The 16,389-nt window shown below is 34.1% G+C and overlaps 2 pseudogenes; both read left to right on the forward strand.

Moving 5' to 3' along the window:
* The first annotated feature begins 1,735 nt into the window (after nucleotides 1-1,735).
* Nucleotides 1,736-1,891, forward strand: LOC112485769 (annotated as a pseudogene).
* A 991-nt stretch (nucleotides 1,892-2,882) lies between these two features.
* On the forward strand, nucleotides 2,883-5,725 carry LOC102890996 (annotated as a pseudogene).
* Nucleotides 5,726-16,389: the final 10,664 nt, after the last annotated feature.

Consider the following 16,389-nt stretch of genomic DNA (forward strand, 5'->3'; position numbering starts at 1 on the left):
GTATGACATTTAAAAAGAGTTGTTGAAAGATATTGAAAAAAATTGAAAGAATAAAGGAGAAAAATGCATTCAGATTTCACCTGTTTATTAATTAGAGAATTGACAGAAATCCTTAATATCCTTACCCAAAAGTGTATTAATACCTACACTATACCTATTGTTAAAATTAGTTAACTTGGATATATAACATCTCTGTTACATTATAATCATGAAAAGCAAGTGTTATCACCATCTAATGTGAATGTGCCCTGTATATAAAACATTTATTTGCTATTTTATATTTGTTTAATTGTTTATACATGTTAACCATTATAAATATTTATCATGTTTAGGGTAATATTTACTAAATTATGATTAATTTTGATGGTAAAACTCTTTGTGTTTGTGATAGATTATATGTTTGAGGGCTCTTTATCATGCACAAAAGTGAATTTAAAAAAGTTTTTGTCATTCTTGTCTTATTATTTAATCTTAAAAGCAAGTTCTTTTAATGAAGTGCTAAGAACCTAGAATTTCATTTTATCAATTAGACAGTCATTAAACCATTAAACACATTGCTATCAGAAGTACTTTTAGAACATATCCAAAGATTGCTTCCGGCCTGGGCTTTGCCTCAACTTTTATATCCTTTTGACTCTCATAACCCATGTATTCTTTATTATGAAGCAAAGATACAGTCAGTGTTGTTGCATAAATAGTCAATAAATAAATAAGGTCAATGACACCTTGCACTAAAATGGAAATAAAATACAGACATATATGAAGTAAGGTGGCAATAACACCTTAATAAAAACATACTCAATAAAAACATTCTAGTGATAGAGAAAAGAACACTTTACACAATTAAGAGAATATAATTCATTCATTCATTCATTTGGTCTGTCAGTCAGACATCCATTCAATAAATATTTTCCAGGCTCCACACTAGTCACTTGGAATAAATTAGTAAGAAAAAACGTTTCTGATTTGGAGTTTATATTTATATATATAATATAAACCAATATAATATAAATATAACAAATATGCACACATATAAATGATATATATAATATTCTAGGAGGTAAAAAATTCCATAAGAAAAAAAAAGAACAGAAAAAGGGAAACTAAGAGTGCAAGCAAGGAGGTGGAGGTTGAAATTTTGAATAGGGTAGTAAAGTAAGCCACATCGAGATGGTGACTTGTGAGTAAAATCTTGAAGGAAGTGAGAGATTTAGCCATAAGGATATTCAGACAGAGTGCAAAGGCCCTCGGGCTCCTGTAGCATTCAGGAGAACAAGGAGGCAGGGTATACAAAGAGGAGGTGGAAAGGTCAAAGGGGTTTAAGACAAGATTAGGGAGACCTTTATATATCATTGGCTTTTTATTCTGAGTGAAACAGGAGTTGTTAATGGTTTTGGAAAAAAGAGATCCTGAACTAATTTCCATTTTAAGAGAATGAAGGGAGACAGAAATTGAAGTAGGAAGTTACGAGTTTACTGTAATACAAGTAAAAGTGGATAAGGTGTAGACCACAGTGAATATAATAACAAGAATATATTTGGGATGTAGAGTTGATAGTATTTCATAATGAATAATATGTGGGGTGTGAGGGAAAGATCACGGTTAAGGATAAATCCACAGGTTTCAACTCCCCCACCCCATCCCTGCAAAAAAAAAAACAAAAACAAAAACAAAAAACTAGAAGGATGGGGATGTTCTTGTGATTCAGCTGAATAGGGTCCACTCTCACCATGTCATGCTGGCCTCCTGGTGACAGGTTGTACTTGCTCACATCCAAGATGCCAGGTATGTGCAAAAGCAGTGAGAGATGCAATTGAAGACAGAATTTAAAGCAAATGCTGAGAAGACTTATGGCAGCAACACAAAAATTGTGAAAGTGAAAAAGGAATAAACTGCCCTGACTAACACTTGAACGCTACATCGTCAAAGTGAAGGTGTGTAGGCACATGTTATGGCAAATTGAAAATGATCTCACTTCATGGGAAAACAAAACAAAACACCAATCTTGTTCATAGATAGATAGTGCCAATAAATTGAAGTATGGTTCAAAAAATGTATTATTTCCTAAAATGTTTAAATAAATGCGTGATGTGAGAGAAATGTAATAAGTGAAATTAAGAAATTGAGAAAATATTCCTCCCTTTGATGTTGATCAAGTTTGGAGCCATATCTGTTTTCTGAAGGCCTTAGAGTGAATGAACTATGACAACAACTGTGTCTTCTAAACATAATATTTTACTTATATTATGGAATAACTCTAACATTATAATAAATATTTGAAAAACTAACAAAATACAAAGAATTCCAAAACAAAATAAATAATTTTTAATCCCTTCTCTCAGGGTTAACTATCTCTCGGGGTGCTTTTCCTAAGATAACAGGTATAAAATGAATATTTTGGAATAAATGTAAACACACATATACTTATGTTAACATTTACTCATTTCCTTCAGAGATAATTTTGAAGGAAAGAAAGATTTATATGTTTAGACCACATATTGATGAAAAAGGTGATAGTTAAGGTAAAAATAGTCATTCTAAAACAATGTTATTTTCAGAAACATATCTGGGGGAGAGTACATCTCTAAAATTAAAAATTTCTAAAATCAAAAGAAAGTGATTATCAAAATAATATCTGATCAAAATAATAGTCATTACATATTTTGCTTTCTTACAAAATTTTTGGCATACATACTATGTATCAAGTGAAATAAAATTCAGCATTTCATATGTCTTGCAGCATCGACTTTTTGTAAGATCTTAAAATGTATGCTTTGTATTAATAATAGTCATTTCATCTAATTAAAATATAATGATTAATATGTGTATGTATATATGTATATGTATCCAACTATTTAGTACATCTTTCAGTCACTGGTACAATGCTAAGTGAAGAACGACATAATACTAATAACAGCAAATTTTATCTGGAGGTTACTATGTGCCTAGCACTGTTCTATGTGCTTACTTATTTATCAACTAATGTGAACCTCACAGCACCTTAGTGAGCTAAGTACTATTATTATCACCGCTTTACTAATGAGGAGAAATGAGTCACAGAGAGATGGAGTGTCTTACCCTGGCTAATCCTTGTCACACAAATAGAAAGTGACACTGAGTTTCACATCCTGACTATTGGGTTCTAGAATTATTGGGCTCAGCCCAACGATTTCTGCTTTTTTCACATAAATAGCTGTTTTTAAGTATATTAGCTAAGTATATGTAATTGCAAATAATCATGATAACTTTTAATTTAAAATCTAGATTTTTAACTTAAATGTTCTCTGTGAACTTTTTTTCAGGCAACTTATATTTACCAATTGTATTTTACAATTATTCAACCAATTTACATTTCTAATTTTTTTCATAAGAGCCCAAAAATTTTCTTTAGATGTTAGTGTGTCCCGTTATTTTCCAGTATTTATGTAACCATGATTTTCCCCTTCAGGCATGAAGAAAGATTATTTGCAATTCAGCTTTTCTAGTAGTCTCTATATTAGCTGATCCGGATCTATTGTTTCTGAAGAGATTACTATGCGCCTAATACTATAGTTAATATTTCAATATATCAAAGGCCTGAATCTTTCCTTAAATGAATTGACAGTCTAATTAAAAAATGGATAGCTTTCCTTCACAAACAAAAACCATTATACCATCAGTTTCTAAGCTTCTTTTTACCATGAAACCCATAATGACTTTCATCAGGCTGCAACTCCAATGAATAAACATTGTAGGTGATATTCAACTCCTAGCTCACTCATGATTCAAATTCTTTGTTCTTTTTATAAAATTATATATATGTGTGTGTATATGTATATATGTACATACACACACATATATAATAAAGTTATCAACATATTAGTGAATGAGAGTGTAGTCAATACAGAAATAAGTTTACATCTCCTGCAATAACTTTTTTTCTTCTTAAAGTATATGCATTTTAAGCTTTCTTATTTTTTATTAGTGAAGAGTTACTTGCAATTATTAACATCTTGGTTTAGAATAAATTTTCTATCTCATTTAGTCTTTGAGGGTCTGTGTAGTCATGGAGGGCTTTATTGACAAGACGGGTTTTAAATGATGGGTATCAATGGTATTTGACTTCTGAATGAAATTCTATTTCTGAGTTACTGTTTCTTTTACTTAAATAAATCATTCTTTTTAAGTTATGTTGTTTGCCTAAGCAATATTAAAACAACTTGTATTCAATTTCACCAAGAACGACCACTGAAGTGGTTATATAACTTTGTATTCAAAATTGTATTATATCAAATTAGTGTTTTACAGTTTTACCAACATAGCTTAGAAACAGTTTTAACTCTTCTAATGAAACCATATATCTCACTGAACAATATTAGTTTTTATTTTTTATTTTTGATATATACAAATAGCCAAATATACATCTCTTTCTTCATTCCCTACATGTTATCCATCATCTCCAAAGACTCTCGCTCTCTAAGCAATTATTAACCACAAAAAAACAATTTTAAGATAATTTTCACTAAAAAGCACACAATTCTTTTAAAAAAGAGCTCTACCGTTAAAATGTTTTGTAAATCCTAATTGTCCTGATGCTAAATAAAACATTTATTTCTATTACAAAATAGGCATTTTCCAATTATAAATTTCTAGGAAAAAAATCACTTTCTAATGAAAGAAAATTTTTTGAATGTTACTATGTTACTATGTATATTAGCTAAGTATATGTAATTGCAAATAATCATGATAACTTTTAAAGCACATCTAAAGATTTTATGTTTATACCATGCTTTTCTTTAAGCATATTTAGCAGACTATGGTTAAAGCCAAATCTAAAAAATCAACTGATGAAAGTCTACAGTCTCTTCTTTCTGAAAAAATTTGAAATCTGATTATAAAAAAAATGTATTGACAGTTACATTAGTGTCTAAGGCAGTGTTTCTCAATAGTTTTCTGTTAATGGAAACTTTTTCAATATTAGAATTTTCAGTGATTTTTTTGAAAAAAATAAAAATAAAAGATTTAAAGAATACTAAACAAGCCACTAAATAGTAGCTGAAGCGGCACAACAGCTTCCAGCATAGAGAAGATCAAAGTGCAGGCCAACACACTTCTCATTAAGCCCTCAGCACACCCATATGCTATCCTCAAGGTCCTGAGAAAGCCAAACCCTCCACGACCACCTCCACTGGGGTTGACACCTGTGAAAAGTGAAGACCCCCAAAAGGTGGCACTCACTGTCAATCCTGTAAAGACCAATGGCACCCTTTTATGAAATGGAGGCTTACCACGCGCACCAAACAAAATTCCAAATGGAGATCTGCTGCATACCCAGTAGTAATGCGGACAAGGCTCCGGTGCAGCCTCTGATGCACAGACCTGACAAAGACAGGTGCCCCCAGTCAGGGCCTCGGGAACGGGTTCGGTTTAATGAAAAAGTGCAATACCATGGCTATTGTCCTGACTGTGACACCCGATATAACATAAAAAAACAGGAAATCCATTTACACAGTGAACCCATCCACCCACCTGGAAAGCTTCCTTATCGAGGCTCTCTCCTCCCTCCTCCACCCTACCTCCCTCCGTTTCCACTCGAAAATGGGGAACTGGGAATAAGCCACAGTAACAGCTCCCCCACCACCCCACCCTCAGACCTGCAACTGTGCCTCCTCCCACCGCACCAAAACCACAGAAGACGATTTTGAGGAAATCAACCACTACAACAAGTGTGATGTATGCCATTTAAAAACACTTTTTGTTTTATTTTGATTTTTATATTATAAACATGAAATTATAAGTAATGAGCACTTTCTACTCAAGCAATAAAAAGCCCAAATAGATTAACCCTGCATTCAGCAAAGTGGCGTAAAAATCACCTGCTCCTTCAGGTCAGAAGGAAAATCTTAATTTGGAGGCATGTCAGCTCATTTTTCTCACTTCAGAGTCATCATTATGACTTCTTGAGGCCAGATCTAATTTTGAAATAACCAGAAGCCTGTCCAACTTAGAGCAGCAAATCTCTCAACTTTGGAGCACAAATGATCACTGATATGGTCTGCATAAAATCATCTGCCTCTAGTCTGACAGCCATGAGCAGAACCCTAGGGGTGAAAAAAGCCACTGCCTTAAATCTCTTCACTCAGAAGTTACCAAGAAGATTTTAAAAATAAATAAATAAATAAGTAGATGAAAAGAATTAAACAAGAAAGCCAACAACAACAACAACAACAAAAACCCGTATTTCGCCATGAAAATATTCCCAGATGTGAACCCACGAAAATTTATATTCAACAGTCAAGCTAGTAAATTACAAATTGTTTTATCACTTGGGAAGGTAAAACTATATAGAGATAGGAAGTATCTCTAGCCAGAATTACGCAGCATTTCAAACACATAAAACAAAAGAAAGTGAATAAAAAGAGGAGCATTGCAGCAATGAACAATATTAGGACAGAATGTTGCTGTTTGCAGAGAGGATGTTTGCCATCTCATGTACACCCTTAAAGCCATAATGGAATAACAGCATTGTTGTCAATTGCTTGAAAAGTTTCTGCATTCATTCCTTCGATTCATATTAGTTAAGAGGAGAGATGTCAGTTCTTACTGATTACTTCTCAATGCACTTGTAATATCTGCACTGTCACTTCCATTCAGAGTAATGATGTGTGCTATTATTTGCATAGATGGTCCCATGAGTTTTGAGACCACAACAAGCAGTTTCTTGCAAGAGTGCAAAAAGGAAACATTTAAGAATTCTGCAGACATTGATTTCTCTTCTATAAAAATCAGTTATCTAAAAAAATAAAAAAAAAAATGTGGTCTTGCCTCAGATTAAGAAATAACTACAGAATAATAATGAAAAAGCATCCATGTGGTCAAATGAATGAAAAAGAGATCAAAATTTTTTTAATGAAGATCATTTTATATCATTAACAGCCAAGAAATCAATTACAGGGAACCGTACATCAAACATTTGTGTTGAACATCTATTTGTTCTCTTAATAAAAATCATTTGTAATTTGTATTTGACATATAACAGGTTTTTTATAGCCATTTATCTATGCTTCATGGGAAAATGTACCAGATAAACAGCATTTTCAGTTTATTTTTCTAAATAAATGTGCTGTTTGTATTAAAAAAAAATATTTATATACAAAAGTGAGTTCCTTTAAGGAAAAATATTGAATAAATAGGATAGGCAGTATATAAAATATCACGATGCTATTTTGCAGGTAACATGAAAATTGTGAACTGACTGATGTTTCAGAAACTCTGCTAGAACATGTATTCAGGATAGCTGGGCAGCCTAAGGTAGGGGTCGGGTCCCCACAAAGAGAGGCCTACCTGGATTGGGTACTTTAGGTGAAAGAAACACATGTGTTTTTTGTTTTTTCACTTCATTCACACACAGCATATGCAACTTTAATCATCCAAAAGAAAAAGTCCCAAATGTACAAGTGAAAAAAATTCAAACTGTTGACACAGGCTTAACTAATATTAGCTACTTTTATATAGAGCTGTATAAGTTTAAAAAAGCTATCTATATGTATGTACAAAAGTTGTTTATACACAGGTCTGTACATAAGGGTCTAAACATTTATTTCTTTAGAACCTTTAGTTGCCACCTCTTAGTGAAGTCGCCAACACTTCATTCATATATTTTACAAAAAAAGAAAGGCTGTTTCCAGGATTGACAACACTGTGCATTCTGTATTCAGACCATGTTGGCTTTACTCGATTGGTTAAGATCTTTCCCTCAAGCAGACCACACTAGATGCCTAGACCCTCCGTAAACGCTTTGCAGAGTGTTCCAAAGCAAAAGCCCATAAAGCAACCCGAGATGAGGAAGCAGAGTTCTGGCCAGGGTGCTACCATAAGTCCAAGCTTAGGTGAGCCTGCCTTCCCTGCTCACTGTCGGTATTCTAATTCATCTACACTGCCGACTTTGGCGGGCATGGAGGGCAGAAGCTGCTGTAGCACATCTCAGCCAAACTATTTGGCAAGACCCACCGGGGAGGTGCTCCTCTGGGTAGGGCGGTGCTCCAGCTGAGAGTACATGTGAAGCAGGCCTGACTGGGGGCGGTCATCTAAACACTGACAGCTGCTGCCTGGGAAGCAGAGCAGCAGAGGATGAAGAACTGAGCGTTGTAGCTGTTGCTGCATCATGAGTATAACGTAGTGTAATCACCACAATCTCTAAACAGTACCTGAAGCTGTGTCTACTAGAGCACCATTCCCCAGGCTGGACTTCAGCTTCAGGTTCGTGTTTAAAGTGTTATTTATCTTCCTGTTCTTTTATGTCATCGTGAGGCAGTCACTGGATTTTGATCTTTCTTCCTATAGTGGCTCAATGTTACACAACCCTCATAACCTCTTAATTACACTCTCTTTCTATGGTTGCTGGTTTATACCTATAATATTCTTTCTTTTTAGCTGTAGTATAAGTTCATTTTAAACACTGATCAATTTTGACAACATAGTCATTAAATACTGTGGCCTTTGAACTAAGATGTAACCTAAGTAATATGCGGCTTTCTTAAACAGAGTTTTGTGGACAATTTCAGTTCACTCTATAAACATATCCAAAGTCTAAATATTTTTTGAATGTCTCTCACAGGTCTATTTTCTGATATCCTAATTAACTTTTTTTACCCAGTTTAAACTTTCCAGTGTTGAAACGCAAAGACCAGATGACAGATTATTTCATGACTAATACGTCCATAAATTTGTAAAGTTGTGATATAAAAATCTGGATTCTAATTTACTAGAAAATAATCCTTTGATCTTGGTGCTATGCTGGGCAGGGCTCCAGTGGTAAAATTTATGTAGGCTTCTATAAATGATTTGAGGATAATAAAACACAGTTTTAAATTTTCATGAGAGTCATAGGAAACCAACAAGAGTAAAAGGTTTCTACAATTTTTAATCAACCTCCTTATATGATTATATTCAATATCAACATTGTCTTTCATTATTAATGCAGAATAGATATTTTTAAAATAATAAAGTAGTACAGTTTTATTCCTCAATAGTTCCAGTCTCTTTAATATTTTTGGGGTGGGGGGAGATCACTGGGTAACATAATAGTTTCACATATCTTCAGGGTGATTGGAAAGTATACAAAAATTTAAGTTAATGTTTTTTTAATTTATCTCAATAAGTAGTTTTTATATGTCTCCCATACTCAATCTAGGTATAATACATTACCTAGAATATAATGGTGAATAAAAACAATCTCTCTTCTCTAAGACTTCACAATATTTTTGTGGGTTTATACCTAGGTAAGTAAAACAAAGCAGAATGTATGCAGTCTATATTTATAGCTAAATTTCACATGCTTGATTTAAAATTAAACTTGTTATTATATAACCATGATTATATGAAGATAATATCAATTGTGATTATATCGATGATAATTTATGAAGATATATAGTCTTTTGTGATTACACAAAGGTAATATTTAATCTTCCTGAGAAGAGCAGGAAAGCCTTCATGCAGGAGAAGTTATTTTGGGTGGACATGGAAAAAAGACTTCTCAATCTAGAAAGAATGGTAAGAACAAAAGGAATAGAATTGAGAAAGTACAGGGCATCTTATAAAATAAGTACTTATAAACTAAGAACATATTATTCCCATTCTTGAATTCAAATTTATAAACAAAAATTGATATTTAATTCTATAGACAGTGAGAACCGGATTAGAGTTGAAAAGAGCATAGGAGAGTTAAAGTTGTAGTTAGAAACAAAATTAGTCCAATAAATAGTAAATGTGCTTTTCTAGAGTGAGGAGGTATAGATGTCAAGGTCTACCAAAAGATTATTTTAATGATCCAGAAGAGAATTAATGAAGGGTTGAACAGGCCTTGTGTCAGTAGGACTGGAAAGAGGGTTGAATTTTTTTCAAAATGAAAGAAATCGAATCTAAAGACAAGTACTTAATTGTTCTGAGGAAATACAAAATGAAGATTTAAAGATAAACCTTAGCCACTTATAGTATATAACTGAGAGAATTCTGCTAATATTACAAATCTAGAAAGTCAAGAACAGGGGAAATTGTGAGAAGAAGATGGGTCAAGTTGATTTTAAGGGATGACAAAGTTTCCAGTTGAAGTTGCAGAGAAAACTTGGCTGTGCAGATCTGAAGAGAAGACAAGCAGTTAGATTCAGGAGTCATTTCACAACGATCTTGTTCAGTCTATACCTACCTACTTACTACCAAGCCTACATTTAGTATTTCATACAACACCCTCGGTCAACAATTTTATTACAAAGCTACCCACACATTTTCTTAATAGGTTTTAATTGTAATTTAAAATAGAAACTACATAATCTCTCTTAGTTTGGTGAATAATGTAATATCTTTGTGATCTGAAAATAGAGAAAATGATCTTCAGTCTATACCTACCTACTTACTACCAAGTCTACATTTAGTATTTCATACAACACCCTCGGTCAACAATTTTATTACAAAGCTACCCACACATTTTCTTAATAGGTTTTAATTGTAATTTAAAATAGAAACTACATAATCTCTCTTAGTTTGGTGAATAATGTAATATCTTTGTGATCTGAAAATAGAGAAAATACTGTCCTTTCTCAAGTCAAAGGGATTAGATGATTCTTAACACACTCTGTACTCCAATCCTCACCCCCAGCAGCATAGGCACGGTTCTGAGTAGGTTACTTAACCTCTTTCTTCATTTATAAAGTGTGAATAGTAATCTCTACTTTGCTTCCTCCATAAATGTGCATTATTACTGAGTGACATAAGACTAAAGCACTATTGAGATGTAAGGGGTAAATTATGTTCTCCTTCCATCTCCATCTCTCATTCTAATGTGAAATATTTAGCCAGCTGCACAGTGGGGATATTATATGACAATTGTCAGGCCTCGCATGAGCTATGCTCAGGGTTTGGTAGGTTAGACTTGAAGCATAGGTATGAGGCATGATGTTTTGCTTGTGGGCATAAGCTATGAGACTGCGCAAAGTAACCCTCACAATGTACCTCTATTTACTCTTCAATGAGACTGAGTTGATGATAGTACCTCTTTATTAGTCTGTTGTGACTACTAAGTGCTCAGAAATATTAGCTATAGACTACTATTGTAATGGGTTCAAATTTTCAGTCTCGAAGTTGAATTAACAAAAATGTAATATTGTTCCCTTGAAAAAGTAAAGTTAACATAGCTCTGCAGACTTTATTTCAGCTACTGACAAATTTCTTTTTAAGGTAACAGTCACTTCTGGTTTTTAAATAAGTTTGATTCAGAATTTTGACTCAGTTAATTAAGGTTTTCACATCTGCTCCCTCAGCATGCTCTCATCTCTAGTGCATAATTATTGTCTGGTCATCAGATCAGGGATTTCTGATCCAAATGCCCACACACTATCCTCTATCCTTGCTGCTTTCCACTATTGTATAACGTGTTAGTCCTGGTACTCATCATTGTTTCCTGACATCTACTGCTGACATCCAAGAACTTTGTGGCCTCTGGTTGAGTAGTTCATATGTGCATCCTCACTGTACTCACCTCTATTGATTGGCTTAGAAATGTTACAATGAAAAATAACCCACAAATCACAGTGACTTATAAGAACAAAAATTTATTTCTTGTTCAGGCTACATAGTCAAAAGAAGGTCAATAGCAGTTCCACTAAATGTCAACCTTTATTTCAGAATGCAGTGTTAAGGGGTGACTCTTATCATAGACTTGGCCAATCTTGTAGTAGAAGGAAAAGAGAGAGGGTGGATCCACAAGTTGGATTATAAAGCTTCAATTAGAAAATGCTCATATCACTTCCATTTACATAACGTTGACCAGAGGAAGTTGCAAGGCCAAGTCTGATTTCAGTGGGAGTGGGGAGGTAACTATAATCTTCTCCCAGGGAGAAATAGCAAAAATTTTTTTTAATAATGTAATCTACCCCAACACACAACGTTTTGGGGGGTCCTTCAGATCATTCTCCAGCATAACCATATCCCTCTCAAGCAACCACATGCACTTTTCACAGGTGCCACCTCACCAAAGTGATGTGAGCAGGACACTGAGTCTGCTCACCATTACATCTGCCTAAACACTATTTGTAGGAATATACACAGCCTCCTAATGTCAAGTCTCCAAACACTTTTAAAGCTCATTGTCTAATACATTTGTGCTGGAAATTTAGGGGCTCTGGAACCTGTAGAATAACCTAGAAGCAGGTATCCTAGGACTCTTCACCTATGGGAAGGGGTATATCCAGATGACGGCCAAAACAAGGTCCTTTAAACATATGGCATAGGATAAGGATACCTTAAACTGCAATCTAAGGGTGCTAACTCAGAATAACCTTTAGAACATATAAGTCACATCTGCATCAAAGTATATTTTCACGTATTTGCGCATGTCAGTAATAGAATTTAGTCATAAAAAGATTCTAAAAGATCATGTTTTAAGGCTATATCTTCTCATTTCTGTTCAGCTCTAGGCACTGATTCCAGTATGATTAGCCTCATATAATTTCTGAGCAAAACTGACCCAGTTAGAGAAAATTTTACAAAATATTCATTTTACAAAATATTGAATCCTTTTGGAAAAGAGTTCTCTGAAAATTTCTTATAATTATTTCCTGTAATACTTTTAAAAGACATCATTATTTACAAAAGTATGTACTCTTTTAAGCCTCTATATCTACTATGTAAAGTAATACTTATTTGTCTTTACAAATAACTCAATACAAATTCTGACTTTTGTCTAAGGACATGATGCTAATTTATCAGTAGGATGTCTGCATCAGAGTGATGTTTCAGTGGAGACTTATCTTCCTTCCCCTGCATGGTGCCTGTTCTGTGAGAGTGGTGATGCCTTTTGTCCAATGCTGGCCAAGATTCAGGGTTGTGCCTGTGGCCAAGACAGAAAGTCTTTGCTCTGAGTAAAATTAAATGAGATTCCAACTGTGGCCTTACTAGAACTCAAACTGCAAGTTCTCTGATCCCAATAATATCACCACATACATTTGCATAAATAACTAAGTGGCATTTATGAGTAGGCTGGCAAGTATTTCTTAGAAAAATACAGCATGGAAACACTTCACAAATGGGAGTTATGGTATGTGAGTTAGAATTCTGCTTAGTTTAAGAATATCTGTTGTTTTTCTTTTTCAGCTTGTCATTCACTACAAAGATTTTTTAATACCAATTTGTTTTATCTTATATGTATTTAATTTTTTGATTCTCAAATGGGGAAAACATGAAACAGAATATCTCACATGTAACCAAGCTGAAACAAGAAAGGCAATTGCTTTTCCCTAATGAAATGTTCTATTTTCTTAGTTTGCTGTTTCATTAATTTCCCAACTTCATTTTATGCTGATTTGGATTTTAGTAGTTTTCTCTGAACACAACTTGAACAAAAGATATTTAGATTAATTTAAAAAATTATTGTGTATCTATAGTGTTGGAAGCACTTGTCTGTGAGTTGGGTAATGGTAAAAGGCAATTTATATTTCTACTGTCACAGAACTTTCATTTTAGAGCTGGAGTAAGGACATTAAAACAGGCAAAATAAATAAGAATTAAACATAGTGATAATTATTATCAAGAAAATTAAAAGAAAAAGGTTTATGTGACAGAGAATGACTGGATTGGGGGGAGGGGCACATAACCTGTAGAGAACCCTCTGCGAAGAGGTAAGATTTGAGCTGAGAACTTACTAATGAGAAAGAGGAAACAGTACATGTAACTATCTGGAAGGATGCTCAGTTACCAGAGTGAACATCAAGGACAATAGCCCAAGAAAAAGAACAGTTTGGTATATTCCAGGATTGAAAAGAAAGTCATTTTAATGGGAGCATAAAGAATAAAGGAGGAATGAGGGAAGCCCAATAAGGGGAGCGGTGGGGAGGGGGTTGTCAAATTAATTAATTACAGTATACTAGGGTATTATAAGGTAAATTCCACTGTATTTTTAGTAGAAAGACACTGAGGATTTTCAGCTGAGGTATAATGTGATATAATATATACTTTTAGGAGATACATACTTTTACTTTGGTTGCTGAGTGTAAAATGAATTTAGATGCAGGGTGTGATCCCATGGATGATAGGGTAAGCAAGGAATCAGGACATCATTATGGCCTACAGCTGGGCCTCTTTCTGACTTTAGGTCTCTCCAAATAGAAAAAATATGACATTATAGAAACTATATTCACTCATTCTTCTTCTTGGCCCTTAACTTGGGTTCATAATTTGTGGCCCCCTTCTTTGTCTCTTTCTCCCTTTATCTAAGATATGTCATGAGACACTTAAATTTCCTGCAAACATCAGAGATCCTCCTCTGATCCCCTGCGCAGATGTGCAGAATTCTTCTTCTGGTAAAGACACTATAGCACATAGCAATTGCCCTTAGAGTCACCAGATCCTGATGTCCATATGGATGACAGTATTTATAGAAGCTACCTACTAATTTCCAGAATTCGCTAAATATTTATAAATATATCTATGATCCAGTTATTTTAGATAATAGGCAGGTGTATTTTATTTTTGCCTCTTTCTAGCTTAATCTGTATAAGTTGTTAAACTATAATTAATCAGAAAACATTGTAAACATGAAAATTCCTTTTAGCTATAAAAAAGCAAATCAACTATTTTTTTTTTTTTCCTGATTTCTCCCCACGAGTTATTGGATGTTGGCAACTGAGTAACATTAAGAGGATTAGAAACATGCATGGTCTTCTATTTCGTTTTCTGTCCTTATCACACATGTCCAGTCTAATTTCTGGAACATCACTTTTGTTGTCAGTTACTAATCTTTCTGATGTGGAACACTTAGTGGTTTTGGTTCTGTCAATAACTTTTCTGGTATTAAAATGCCTTCTAAATGCAGTGACTCGTGTGCTCTTTAATTTCATTTCTGGCTAAGTGTCCCAGTCTCCCCCTTCAGTGAAGCCATGATAGGGACCAACTCCATAGAACTTTTTATTAAAAAGTCTTTGAATTTAGTGGATAGAGAGAAGTATTGCCCATTGCTGGGTGTTGGGTGATTTCCACAATTCCTTTCTTTCAAAATCTCATCATTGTGATTTCTGTGCTTTCAAGGGATAAGTATTCAGAAGAGAAAAGAGGTTGTGGTTTAGACTGAAAAGAGCCATAAATAGAAAGAATATTGCCATGTTTTCCAACAGATGCTCTCTCTGGCTCAAAGCTTGAGTCTATCAAATTATTGAAAGGAGCATATCTCAGTGAGCAGTAGAAAAGAAAACACAGTCCAAGGCTATCTTTCTGAAAGATTCTGTGTATTTAGAATTAACTATTATACTTTGGTGGGCCAATGCAATAAATGGCAAAATTTAAAAGACATGTCAAGATTTTCTTGGGCTTCTGTGATAGTGGTTTTCTTCCTTTCTTAAAACAGCTAACTTATTTATAAGATTGAGGCCAGATAAACAAGCATTCACTTTATCTTTTCTAGGAGGTACTACCCTTGTTTTAAATTTAACCACCGGTAATTCAGTACATCAGTGTGTGAAACAGATGTAAACTTTGCACATTTAATACTCAGCAACCCATATCATCTTTGTTACTACCTATTACATGTGATCTATGGCTTCTAATGCTAAACACATAAAATTTAATTCAAATACTCTAATAGGATAGAAGTGGACTATATCATGTATTAATGAAATAATTTTCCATTATCCAAACTAACTAATGCAGCGGGAAATCCTGGATGCCGACTTTAGACTTGCAATCAATTTGCTTCTATTAACCATTACTTCTATTTCAGTCCATGTCTTACTATAAATGATCTTACAGGAAGAAAGTCAGTATCTCTAACTTATCAAATGCAAGTTCTTTTAAAACAATGAACAAGAATAACTAGAATTCTGCTGTGGTAAAACAAACAAACAAAAAACTCTACAGTCTCAGTGTCTTCAAACAATAAAAGTTTCTTTATTGCTCACACTTCATGGCTATTGAAAGCAAGCAGAGGGTATCTTGCTCAGTATCTTGCTCATTGTACTCAATTTGGGATCAGGTTGAATAAGAAAGCCACTATTTCCAATATTGCCAGTTTCTGAGTCAAAGGAGAAAACACTCTGCAGGAAGCAATTTAAATGTTTTAGCCAAGCAATAACACACTCATTGGTCAGAAGTAGTCACATGGCCTCAAGGGGCAGGGGTGTGGGAATAAAGGTTGTGTGCCAGTTGCAGGAAGTACAATTCTCTACATGTCCTAAAAGAAGAGAAACCAGAAGTATTTTGATAAACACCCTAATGATTACCACCGCACTTCACTGTTGGCCTTCCCTAACTCTTTTTGTGGACTGCTTCTTTGAGCTTCATATACATAGTTTTTAGTAACAGCCTGAGGAATCAGTCCTTGAAGGAAGGCTAGAAGACAAAAGGCCACTGAGCCAAGGAGAATGAGAG

This window comes from Pteropus alecto, unplaced genomic scaffold (assembly GCF_000325575.1).
Source record: "Pteropus alecto unplaced genomic scaffold, ASM32557v1 scaffold25, whole genome shotgun sequence".
NCBI classification, from domain to species: Eukaryota; Metazoa; Chordata; class Mammalia; order Chiroptera; family Pteropodidae; genus Pteropus; species Pteropus alecto.